We start from the raw sequence: 13,608 nt of genomic DNA, 5'->3' as shown, positions 1-13,608 counted from the left end.
GGGTGCTGTGGATTAGGGAACTATGGCACAGAATATAAACAGATATCATTGATGAACTGGAAAATTCCATTATGTATAACATTAAATGTTATGGTGGCGAAAGGAGGTGGACAATGCAGAACACTGACTTCAGTCAATGGTGTCATTGTCAGAGGCAATATCATTCTTCTGTATGATATGAGTGATGTGACAAATATTTCATTACTCCTCTAAGCTAATACATTTGCCAAAGGCAAAGGAGCATAAGTGTGACCTGTCCTTGGTATTACTACTGCCAGGATAGTTGCTGCCAGAAGTGCTGATGGTGTTGCTGGTGTTAGCGACTCCCACAGTTTTTCTGTGAGATTTTTTTCCACGTATGTCACCTCTGCCACTTTTTTAGTTTAGCATACATTTTGAACACAAGTATAATGTTTACATTTTACAATTTAAACTGTTAAGGCAAAACAGTCCTCCACTGTCATATGTCTCTATTTGCTGTAATTATGGTAATTGTTTGCAAACTTTGGATAAAAGCAGATTAATTTCCCCTAACCAAAATGGACCAGGTAAAACATATTGCAGAAGATGAAAACACCTAAAATCCTGCAACAGAAAACAGTATAGTTGTGTGTCGTACCACTGCTAAACTGTATTTTTAAAATAGGTATGAAGAAAAAAAAAGAGTGTGAAACTGGATGATTAATTTCATAATCTTTTCTAGGTTATAGATTTTTTTTATGTTTTAAACTCCCCCACCCCTTTTAACAAAAAACTAGGTTGCTATGTAATTTCTTGCACGGAATGAAATTTTTAGCAACAGCCAGGAGTATTGTTGTGCGGCCTGTGATTTTTAAATTCAACTTAAAACCCTTAAAAAAACACTAATGTGCTACGGTGTGAAATAGCTACATGTAGCTTCATAACCGGAAGTGAACATACCCCAACAGTATGCATTATTGTAGTGGGGTATAGGGTTGATAAATTAAATAATTAAATTGGCATTGAAAAATTAAAACATGAAATTTCTTAAAAAAAAACAAAAAGACGATGACACACCTATGCAACAAATAGCAGAATGAAAAAAGCTAGGTAGATTCATGTCCTAAAAGCAAATATCAGTAACAGGCAACTGCAGCCTTTTCTGTTGATTGTCGTTGTCATGATCCAAGGTGGATCTGACAAGTAAATGGACAAAGTGAACTTTTTTTCCTTTGGCTTGGTGCCAAAGTGGGTTGATTGCCCCCGGTGGCCATTAGAATTATTACACATGGTGTCGTTTGTTCTAAGTTGCCCCGGTGGTGGTGAGTGGTATTACACTTTAGTTTTAATGTGCACGTATTACAAATCAGGTGTGAGGCTCTATAAAAGAGTTTCAGGTGTGTTTGATGATTGTTGGTGATATTGATAGTTCGTCATTTGGGAAGCAAGCCTGGGTGATGAAGGAGTTGAATGAGAGTCCTGGGCAGCCCAGCCAGAGGGGTTGAGTCAGCTATGGAGTCTGCAAGGAGTGATGGCATGGATTGGTGGAGTCCAATGATGGGGTCTGCAGGAAGGGCTGGCATGGCGTGGTGGAGTCACAGTTTATGGTGTCAGCAGGAAGTGCTTGCATGACTTGGTGGAGTGGCGACTATGGTGAGAGTTGCACTCAGCACGCTGGACTTGGTTGCTGAAAACTGGACTCAAGCATGCTGGACTTATTGGCAGAAAAGTTGGACTCAAGCATGCTGGACTTTTTGGCAGAAGCTGGACTCATCTTTGGGACTCTGTTTACTGGGCAGCTGCAACTGGTGGTGGACTCTGCTCCAAGGCTGCACTATGGTGATGGATCCGGTTATGGTGATGGATCTGGTTGAAGGAGAAGATGCACACAGGTGGTGGGCTCTTTTGTGGGGAGCATAGGTAACAGAGCAAAGCTAAGTGGTGTTCCCCCTGTATTGTCATTTTCCCTTGTGTGTGTTTAGTGCAGTGGTGGGATTAGTTTCTGCACCGACCAATTCCCTAGTGAGGGTTTAGGTGCAGGGCGAGTCAGGGTTTGAGGTACGTGTGCGTCGCCCGTGTGGAACCGGCATAGGGAATGTTAGGAGTGCAGGGACACTAGCTCAGGGGAGTACAGGAGGTCTCCACGTCCCTATTCCCTATCGCAGGGCCCACCATTGTTATTGTTACCCAGGTTTCCCCTTTATTATTTAAATTCGCCTTACTGGAGGCGGGGTTTCCAGACTACTGTATATATAATGTGTATTACCTAAATTCGCCAGTTGGAGGCGGTGTATCAAGCTGCACGTTTTATTATTTAAATTCGTCCTACTGGAGGCGGTGTATCCTGGGTCACGCCTGTCATGGGTTCGCCTTGCGGTACTCGCTGCGTCCAGACACACGTGACGTGACAGTCGGCCAATATTCTAATTTTACGGACAATAGGATTCAGCTGAGCTGTTCGCTCCAAAGATCACAGAGGGTGGTACTCATGACCTTCCTGGCCTGTGATATTAGGAATTTATGGGATTAAGAATGTCTTGACAAAAATAAATCCCTGACACTCGGTAATCTCTATTTCTCAGCCGGGCCTGGATCTTCCTGCAAAGTCTGCGCATCCTCAATAATCAGAAACTCCCACTCCTGTCTCCAAGACTTTTCACATGCTGCACCAATTCTTTGGAATGCACTACCCAGGTTAATATGATCAATCCCCAATCCCTACAGTTTTAAGTGTGCCCTAAAAATGCATTTGCTCAGACTGGCCTATCGCCTCAGTGCATTAACCTAAATATCCCTTTGTTTATCATTCAAAATTTTTTACCATAACGAGGTTCCTCGCATCATGTTCTCACATGCTTTAGGCATTTAATAGCCCTCTGTGTCTGTACTGTTACATATTTAGACTGTTACCTGGTTCATACAGCAACAGGAACACCGATTCTTACACTATGGCTGGTCCGAACAATAAAAGCAATTGTTACCATCCACCTTTCGTGTTTCACCTTTTTCCTTATAGATTGTAAGCTTGTGAGCAGGTCCTCTTTCCTCTTGGTGTCTGTTTTGATCTATGTGATTATTGGTATGCAGTAATGTCTATTTTCTGTAGAAGTCCCCTCTATAATGTAAAGTGCTGCGGAATATGTTGGCACTATAGAAATAAAATTATTATTATTATTATTATTCTTCTTCATAGACTCAGACTTCAAGCTCTATTTTCAATCTGCTTCAGCACTAAAAGTAGTACAACACAATCAGATTAGGCTTTTTTCTATACCTAGGTGGAAAGAGCTGTACCATCTGACATTTTATCCCTACACTGTACATTAAATGAAAATCCTTGGCCAGCACCTATATTTTTTTTATTGGCTGTAATAGCTCCCTTTATTATCTGCGCTAGACCATATGATTAGATAGCTGCAATGCCTTATGGGGAACCTAGCGCTACCTTGCTTGACATCATTAGCCTTCTCTCTTTGCCTTCAGAAATGTGTGGCATAACTGTGGCTATTTTTTGCTTTTTTGTGGGGCACTCCACACAAATCAAATTGCAGAGTATTTGATTTTGTGACTAAATGTGTATTTCAGGAAATTCGACTTGAAGTTAATCCTGCATGGATCATTCCTTTCATCTCTACTTATTTCCTATCCTTTGGTTAGGTGATAACTTGTTTTCACTGTATAGCTCCTGCAATGTATGATATATTGTAGACAAAATATATACATGATATAATTCTCGTGTGATATGATATACATTCATGTATAGTTATATTAGTTTCTTTTTCAGCATTATCCCCATAAGATTGAGAACCTTAGGTTTTTTATAGAGCTATATATAGTAATGTATCAAAACTGGTACAAAGGAAAACCTAAAACATAACTTTCGCATTTTAAAGCATAATTTTTATTAAATACAAAATATAGAGCAAGTAATTAAAATAATCATTCAAATATACTTTATAAATTAAATCTGAAAGGAAACCTTTTAAAAAGCACCTAGAAGATGCCCTAAATCTAATATATAAAGCTCAAAGTGTGTATGTATGTATGTATGTATGTGTGTGTGTATGTATGTGTGTGTGTGTGTGTGTGTGTGTCCGGGATAGGCATCCGCACCGTCGCAGTTACAGTCACAAAATTTGGCACGGTCACACGTCTGGACCCCGAGAGCGTCCTAAGCTATGTTGTGAGGCGAAATTTTAACCCCGTGCAATACAATTTACCAAACAATTTTGCCCCTATCTACATACTGGGGAAAAAGTATGTGTGTCAAGCCCCGCCCCTCATTATGATGTCATAATGCCCCTATCTACATAATGGGGAAACAGTGTGTGCGTATCAAGCCCCGCCCCTCATTATGATGTCACAATGGTTGCCATGGCGATGCTGATGTCATCATAGGTTGCAAGCCCCGCCGCTCATTATAATGTCATAATGGTTGACTATGAGATGGAGGATGTATGATGGGTATATGGGCACGGGACTATGGGATAGAGGATATGTATATGGCACGGGACTATGGGATGGAGGATATGTATGACGGGTATATGGGCACGGGACTATGTGATGGAGGATATGTATGACGGGTATATGGGCACGGGACTATGGGATGGTGGATATGTATATGGGCACTGGACTATGGGATGGAGGATATGTATGACAGGTATATGGGCATGGGACTATGGGATGGCGGATATGTATGATGGGTATATGGGCACGGGACTATGGGATGAAGGATATGTATGATGGGTATATGGGCATGGGACTATGGGATGGAGGATGTGTGATGGGTATATGGGCGCTCGACTATGGGATGGAGGATATGTATGATGGGTATATGGGCATGGGCAGGCCCGGATTGGTAATGTAACCAACCGGGCATTTTCCCGCTGGGCCGCTGTCACGTGGGCTGCGGGCGGCAGCGCCCGATCATCTGGCCGCTTGCCAGCTGCTGCGGCCACTGTTGCTCCTGCCGCCGGCCCTCTGCGGCATGGCTGTGATAGTTTCCAAGTTCCTCCCGCACTGCAGGGAGATAAGCCGCCACGCCCCCCACGCACCCCATCCTCGCCGTAGCATGGGAGGAGTCAGTGGGTCACATGATCAGGAGCCTTTGTCCAGACCCCGATCATGTCACCCCTGACTCCGCCCCTCCTGTGACCTCATCACAGGTCCTGTGCGCTCAGCCTTGCCTCTACCGTCTGCAAGACTCTGCTTTGCTGTTGTCATGGTGCTGGTTGAGGTAAGTATGTGTGGGGTCAGGATTTACAGTGTGGATGTAGCAGAGCTGTGTGTGTATGAGGTGTACGGAACGGAGCTGTGTGTGTACGAGGTGTACGGAGCAGAGCCGTGTGTGTACGAGGTGTATGGAGCGGAGCCGCGCATGTACGATGTGTACGGAGCGGAGCCGCGTGTGTGCGAGGTGTACGGAGAGGAGCCGCATGTGTACGAGGTGTACTGAGCGGAGCTGTGTGTGTACGAGGTGTACGGAGCGGAGCTGTGTGTGTACGATGTGTACGGAGCGGAGCCGTGTGTACGAGGTGTACGGAGCGGAGCCGTGTGTACGAGGTGTACGGAGCGGAGCAGTGTGTACGAGGTGTACGGAGCGGAGCCGTGTGTACGAGGTGTACGGAGCGGAGCCGCGTGTGTGTACGAGGTGTATGGAGCGGAGCCGCGCGTGTACGATGTGTACGGAGCGGAGCCGTGTGTACGAGGTGTACGGAGCGGAGCCGTGTGTACGAGGTGTACGGAGCGGAGCCGTGTGTACGAGGTGTGCGGAGCAGTGTGTACGAGGTGTACGGAGCGGAGCCGTGTGTACGAGGTGTACGGAGCGGAGCCGCGTGTGTGTACGAGGTGTATGGAGCGGAGCCGCGCGTGTACGATGTGTACGGAGCAGAGCCGTGTGTACGAGGTGTACGGAGCGGAGCCGTGTGTACGAGGTGTACGGAGCGGAGCCGCGCGTGTACGAGGTGTACGGAGCGGAGCCGCGCGTGTACGAGGTGTACGGAGAGGAGCCGCGCGTGTACGAGGTGTACGGAGAGGAGCCACGCGTGTACGAGGTGTACGGAGCTGAGCCGTGTGTGTACGGAGCGGAGCCAAGTGTGTACAAAGCATACAAAGCGTGCTTTTCCCACGGACACAGGAGTACACGGCGGAGCCCCGAGGAGCATTTTAAAACACACACATGACGTTCCACCTGAAGTGATGTGCTGGAAGCTGACCGGAAATGAGATAATTTCTTGAGGAGATTGTGACGGAACCAGGAATGCTTCAGATCCATCACCGTGTCCTCCTCCGACAGCGCAGACAGCAGGACCGCCTTGGAATCGGGGATGCCGGCCATGTGAGCGGATCATGATAGGTCCTGCACCGGGAGGCTCAGGTGGGCACTACAATGGGAGCCGGGCTGCTATAGTATCTTTGTAGAATCTTTCTTTATTTCTTTCTCTCTTTTTCTTTCTCTCTCTGTTCTTTCTTCCCCTCTTTCTTTCTTTTTCTTTCCTCTCTTTCTCTCTGTTCTTTCTTTTCTTTACTTCTTTCTTTCTCTCTCTGTTCTTTCTCTGTCTCTCTCTGTTCTTTCTTTCTTTTCTTTACTTCTTTCTTTCTCTCTCTGTTCTTTCTCTGTCTCTCACTGTTCTTTCTTTCTTTCCCCTCTTTCTTTCTCTCTCTGTTCTTTCTCTGTCTCTCTCTGTTCTTTCTCTGTCTCTCACTGTTCTTTCTTTCCCCTTTCTTTCTCGCTCTCTCTGTTTTCTTTTTTCTCTCTCTCTCTCTGTTTTCTCTCTTCCTTAGTGCCAGTCAGTGTGCCCATAATGCCAGCCACTGTGCCCTCAGTACCAGTCAGTGTGATCAGCAGTGCTAAATGGGTGCGATTAGGTGTGGACATGGGTGTGACTAGTTGTGAAATGGGTGTGGCTGGGCGTGGCCAAAATTTGCGCGCGCCGCAGTCTTTGTCCGTCTTTCCCTTCTTCAAAAGTTGGGAGGTATGATAGGGGCAGCTATGACCAGGGGGTCTGGTTGCCCAATAGAGAGCAGTTCTGCCAGGAATTCTGTAATCATGCATACAAAAGGGGACAGAGATTTGGGAGGAGTACTGTACCTAAAAGCAATAAATAAGACTGAGCTGAAATACTGGGCACAGCTATGACTACATGTTATATAGTCGTGTTAATCTCCTCTCACTTCTTGTAAACTACAAGTGTACAAAGATATTATATATAATTATAGAAGGATAGGGAAAATGAAGGGAGGTCAGCTCACCAGTCTCGGTTGCGATCCATAATCCTCCTGCGCACGGAGTCACCTTGATCAGGGGTGTTGACTGAAGCAAAATAAAGGATGGAATCTCCAGCGCTGGACTTCAGTTAAAAATACATCATTTATTGTAAATTCTTAAAATCGAACAGAAAAAGTGTGGATAAGGACATACAGGCAGATGGGGTCTCTGGTGGTCTCCAACCAACGCGTTTCGACCTAGAGGGTCTTACTCATGGAACCATGAGTAAGACCCTCTAGGTCGAAACGCGTTGGTTGGAGACCACCAGAGACCCCATCTGCCTGTATGTCCTTATCCACACTTTTTCTGTTCGATTTTAAGAATTTACAATAAATGATGTATTTTTAACTGAAGTCCAGCGCTGGAGATTCCATCCTTTAAAGATATTATATAGTCACCATGTGACTAGTGGGCCTGTGTAACTTCAGATGCCAGGGCTGAATTTTAGTCCCAGTCCGGCCCTGGGCATGGGCCTATGGGATGGTGGATATGTATGATGGGTATATGGGCATGGGACTATGGGATGGAGGATAATTATAATTTGTTACAACGAACCACAGTTAGCTACTATGCCTGGGCAGCGCCGGGCTCTTCAGCTAGTATAAATTAAATCTGAAAGGAAACCTTTTAAAAAGCACCTAGAAGATGCCCTAAAATTTACTATTTTAGGCTTAAGAATATCAGCTTAAAAGACGTATAACACGTGTAAAGGAGAAATTTAATAAATGACCATGGAAATAAAGTTAGGCATTGCTTTTATTTTGCTAATGAATGGTGGGATTTGCTTGGTTTGTATGATTACTTAAAGAGTAATTGTCATTTTAATTTTCCTCTAATATTAATGTAGACCAAGTGATTTTACTAATCTTTCAAATATGAAAAGTATTAATCAAATATGGAAAAATAAGGTCAAAGAATCAAGTGTTCTAAACAAGAGCCTTATATTGACATTATACCTGATAAAAATTACCTTTATTAAATCTATGTAAAACCAAGACAATACCACACAGAAAATCAACCAACCATGCTGCCTGCCATGGCCCTGCAAGGAGCCCTGATTGCAAACTATCTGACAGCGGATGTTGGCACCTTAAACACAATCGAGATTGGCGCCCCCGCTCAACAAAGGCTGAACCCTAAAACTCCTAAATGTCCCTGGACTGGTGCAGCATGCGGTCACTCACTTACCCAGGAAAGGAGGATATAGAGGTTGCCGATGAAGGTAGTTGGGTAGACAGCAATGAATTAGTGTGCAAAAAAGTGCTATTGACACAGACAATAAAGTGACATGTGCAAAACAATGGAGTACCTGACTGTACTGTTCCCTGTATCTGTAAACCTTCCTGTCAGTGGAGGTTGGCACCCTACTGGACAGCGGAATGGTGCCCCCGTTCCACGACGGCTATCCCTTGGAATCCCTGATATAGCTGATAGCCATTAGCAAGAGTAACAAGACAATACAGCAAACACATGAAAGGTATCAATCATGCCACCAAACAATTGTCAACATGTGTGGCAAGAAAAAATATTAACACATAATAATGATAACAGTAAGTAAAAGGGTACTCAAGGTTTGTAGCTGAAAAGGAAAACCTCAACGCGTTTCTCCTAACAGGATGATCAGGACGTAGATAGTCAGATCTAATAACGTCAATATAAGGTTCTTACTTAGCACACTTAATCTTTCAAATATACATTATACTGTAAATGAAATCTGAAAGTAAACCTTTAAAAAACCTTCTAGAAGATGTCCTCTATGCCATTTCTGAAGTAAATCTGTATTCAACGCCACACACTGAATAAAGGTGGGGGTGGAGCCTGCACTGCATGCGCTCCTGACACAAAGTACAAGGCTGGATCCCTTGTATTTTGTGTCAGCGCATCAACAGTTTACCTCAATCACACAGCAGACAAGCTCCGTCAGCTCTTGGTTGTTGGCGCACAGCTCTTTTGCTTGTCAGATGATTCCTGTGCACTCAATGACATCGGCACTTCTCTGTGTTATTGATCATACTGAGGCACATTTGCTGGAATTTTCATCACTCACAGGCAGCACAGGAGCCGGCAGCTGACAGAATAACACTGAGAAGTGCCAATGTCACTACTCACACATAAACAAGGTGACAAGGCAGATCGAGCAGTGTGGTAAACACTGAGGGGACTTGTCAATGTTACTGAGCTCCTTCTGCCATGTCCTTTGATTGTCCCATGTGTCTGTTCTTCACACAAGAAAACTGCCAACATCACTGAGCACACAAGAACCAGCCGATAGGCAGATGAGCTATGTGCCGACAACTGGCAGCTGACAGAACTTGTGCATTGTGTGACTGAGGAAAACTGCCGACACACTGACACACAGTGCGTGGGATTCAGCCAGGATCGCATGCTGTGTAGACTCCACCCCATCCTTAGAAAGCCATATTCAGTGTGTGGAACTGAATATGTTTTTTGCTTCAGAAACAGCATAGTGGGACATCTTCTAGAAGGTTTTTGAAACGTTTTTCTTTCTAATTTCTTGCTCTACATTATGATTAGTTCAAAACTAAATGACAGTTATGCTTTAAGCAATCATAAAAAACAAGCAAATTCCACTTTTCATTAGCAAAATGAAAGCAATGCCTAAATTTATTGCCGTGGTCATTTATTACACTTCACCTGTGCACTTGTTATACATCTTATGATATTCTTAAATCTTAATCTATTGCACATGTTACTTATATTTTCCCTGCATATTTGAAAGCAGTTTCAAGTAACTTGTCAATTCTTTCAGTATTTTTGCAGCTTTTTTCACTTAGTCTAATGAATATAATAAATGCAAAAAACAATTCTCAGTTTTTATGCAGTGTTTTCCCGCCAAGATCCCTTACAGAAGCCTCTCGCCTAGCCAAACTAGATCTTACACTTTGCACTGATGAAGGGCAGTACCCTGAAACACCATGTCTACAAATTGAGATTCTGGTTTGGCTTTTATCCTAAGTAATCTGGCAAAGCTCCTTAAATAGTTAATATTGACTTTTAGGATTGCTTCTTCCAATAGATAGCACCAGAGTTCTAGTCCTGTTCCTCTGTGAGCAGGCAATTTGCAAATTTAATTTCCAAAAGGAGCATTGCAGAGCATAAAATCCTCCTCACATTTGGCATGCCAGGCTTGGCATGTCACTCCCCACAAGGAGAAACATTACCTTTTTGATTCCTGCCAAGAAACATGTTTTTTAGCAGAAATGTCTGTAGCAAATGCTTAATGTGTGCACATACCCTGAAAGAAAAAGTCTTTGTTGCCAATATGAATTGTGTAGAGGTCAACTTTTGTTTTTTGACCTTTGGTAAAATGTAAACTGCCATGTGAATCTCTACTATAAGCAATACATATTTTTTATTAATGGAAGTTTCAATAAATCTGTCTCAATAATATACTGTGCTTCATAAATAAGATTTTTTTTATTATGATGGGTTTTGGTTGAATTGTGATGACTGTGCTCGCTATAGGGATACTATTGTTTTCTAGGCCTTAGAAGACAAACCCCCTACTGCTCCTCTGTCACACTGAACATGCTGCTCTGTGAGGCAGGTGGCATGTAACAAAGCAGTAAAAGCGTGCCCATAATGTAAGTTAATGCTGATAATCTGCAGATATAGGGTTAATCTGCAGGTTAATATAGTTATTAAAGGTGCCTGGCTGCTGTACTGAAAGTGCGGCACCAGACTCGGCAGCGCATCACTGGAGAGGCGGCTCTCCCTCAAAGTGCCAGAGAATGCTTACAGTCATTGCTCACAAGATAGTGAGCAATCCTGAAGGCGTGCTGGTATGCCTACATCACAAAAGTCAGTTTTTCTCAAGAGAAAAAAGACAATTTTCTTCTTGGCGCTCTTCCGATACGGAGCCTGGGCACCTTTTAAATTCTATTAACTTGCATATTAACCCTATATTTGCAGGTTAACATTATTATCCAACCTGACATGTTCCTTTAAAAAATTGATATACAATTGCAGTTTATGTTGAATGTTAGTTTCCTAGCTTCATGACTATGAAAACAGTAAGTTGTCTTTCTCAATCATTGATAGCCTTCTCTGCTTAAAAGGGGCTGTTTGGGCAAATGGTCACCTACCAACATTTCCCGGTATCCATTGCAGGTTTTGCATGATCTGCATTTATACCAGCATTAAGTGTTCATAGTTCAAAGTGGCAGCAGGACCCCTGGGATCTGTGGTTGGTTGATGTGGTCAGGTGACTTAAGCAGCGCTTGATGTGTAGACAACCCAATATAGAAGTCAATCACGAGTCCCAACAGGTCTGCTGCCACTTTGAATAGTGATGACTTCCTGCCAGTGTTACCAAAGACAAGGCATGTGCTAGATCCCAGTAAGTGCCCAAAGAGGAGTAAAGCTTTGTTTGTTGTTTTTCAATTTACCAAGTCATGCTGAAATCCTCTCACACTGGGCTGGGACTTCAGGGATTGCTGGCGCTCAGGAGAGTTCTGCAACTGAGAGCGTAAAGTCATGACACTGTGGCATTTTATGCTCTTGAACAGTACCCCCCCAAGACTTCTTCAAAGATGGAAGTATTGGCCCAGTGTGAGAGGCCTGGGGATTTCAGTGGGACAGACATCGATCTGAAGATACAGCAAACACCGTACAGGTGATGTAGAGGGGCCAGAGAAGTGTGCAGTAGGGTGAGTAAAAGGCCAGGGTCACACAACCATATAACATGGCCAAGTGCTATGCAATAAAACATCGCATAGCACTCGGCCCTGTGTTTATACTATGGGGCAGCTCAGATCTGCATTATTTTCTTATGCGGATTCAGGATGAAAGAACAAACTCAGCATGCTGCAATTGGCAGCAAGACTCAGCTCACTCACACCCAAAAAAGTCTATGGGAGCAAGTAAAACATCAGACTGCATGCGGATGTCATCTCAGTGCAGTCCAATATACGCAGATTCAGGCCATGTAGGAGATGAAGAAATTATTTTCTCTGGCTCCTCTGCAAATGTGCTGCTATTCTTTCATGAAGGAGGAATGGAGCACTGACACATGGCTCATGCTTTGCAGAAGAGCTGGAGTCAAGTGTCACATAGCATATTGATGACTTTTTACGAGTCAGAAAAGTTCAGCTATCAACTGCCATTTTCCTGAATCTATGAGGAAGTGAAATTCAAAATGTGGATTTTTGTAAAATTTGAGTAGAATTTAATTCTACTTCACTTTATTCTCTCATATCTGGATCATCCTCATTGAGATGCTGCAGCAGCTGGATTTTGTACGTGTGCCATTTGTGAATAGCTAATATCTGCCGAAGGGATGTTCGACCGATGCCAGACTGGTGAGCTGAATTTGCAGAATGGGCAAAACAAAAATTGGAATAGGACCCTCAGTTTACACAGAACATTATGTTCAGTGATGAGGCAAACTTTTTTGGGTGGGCCATTTATATGGATACACCTAAATAAAATGGGAATGATGACAGTTTTCTTGCATAGGGTGTCTTGCATTGAAATCTGCTGCAATGCCCCGCGTACTGCATTCACCAGACATCAACACAATTTCTATCCGCTCCTCACGTGTTAACCTCTTTGACATGTCAATGGCTGTAAACAAAGAGAAACTTGTAAATAACTCATGAAAGAATAAAGTTATGTTAAAACCAAGTGCACCATTGTTTTTCTTGAGAAATGTTCAATAAGTTTGATGTGTCACATGACCCTCTTTCCATTGGAAAAAATAAAGTTGGATCCAAAATGGCCAACTTCAAAATGGCCTCCATGGTCACCACCCATCTTGAAAAGTTTTCCCCCTCCCATATACTAATGTACCACAAACAGGAAGTTGATATCACCAACCATTCCCATTTTATTTAGGTGTATCCATGTACACAGTACACCCTATATAATTAGAAATTAAGTGAAAAATTGATTGCTCATTGTTAATGGCTGCATAATTTTGCTGAAATTGTGCAGTAATTAACAATACGTTACCACTTTGCTATTAATTTCTACTTGAGTGTTTCATATAACACAAGCCTAAAGATGAGCCAAGCCACTCAGTGCTTTGCACTTTCACACAGTCTATAAATTACCAACTTGCCTATGGTTATGGAGAAATAGTAATGAATTAAAATAGACATATCACATATTTGCCAACAGTGATGGATTTGCCAGGACTGTCCTGCAAACTGGAGCACAGAAGGGATAGGATTTAGGCCAAATTATTTTGACCACTTGTGAGCCATTTCCAAAGGAGAGCTTAAGTGTACTACAATACTACATATAACTCTTCCTAGCTCCTTCCTATACAACATGCCTCATGTTCATAGTATAGCACAGGCAGACTTCAAATGTTAAAAATGTCCCCAAAATATAAAGCACTTGGGGGTGGTCCAAAG

The 13,608-nt window shown here is 43.3% G+C and overlaps 1 protein-coding gene across 3 annotated transcripts in view; it reads right to left on the bottom strand.

Moving 5' to 3' along the window:
• EYA4 (EYA transcriptional coactivator and phosphatase 4) overlaps positions 1-13,608 on the bottom strand; it is a 619,370-nt gene that overhangs the window by 171,846 nt on the left and 433,916 nt on the right. The gene's annotated exons all lie outside the window — the stretch shown is intronic.

Source organism: Dendrobates tinctorius, unplaced genomic scaffold (assembly GCF_039654945.1).
Source record: "Dendrobates tinctorius isolate UK_male_01 unplaced genomic scaffold, ASM3965494v1 ptg000046l, whole genome shotgun sequence".
Taxonomy (NCBI): domain Eukaryota; kingdom Metazoa; phylum Chordata; class Amphibia; order Anura; family Dendrobatidae; genus Dendrobates; species Dendrobates tinctorius.
Note: the sequence above shows the minus strand (reverse complement) of the source record. Positions and strands in the feature narration are given on the sequence as shown.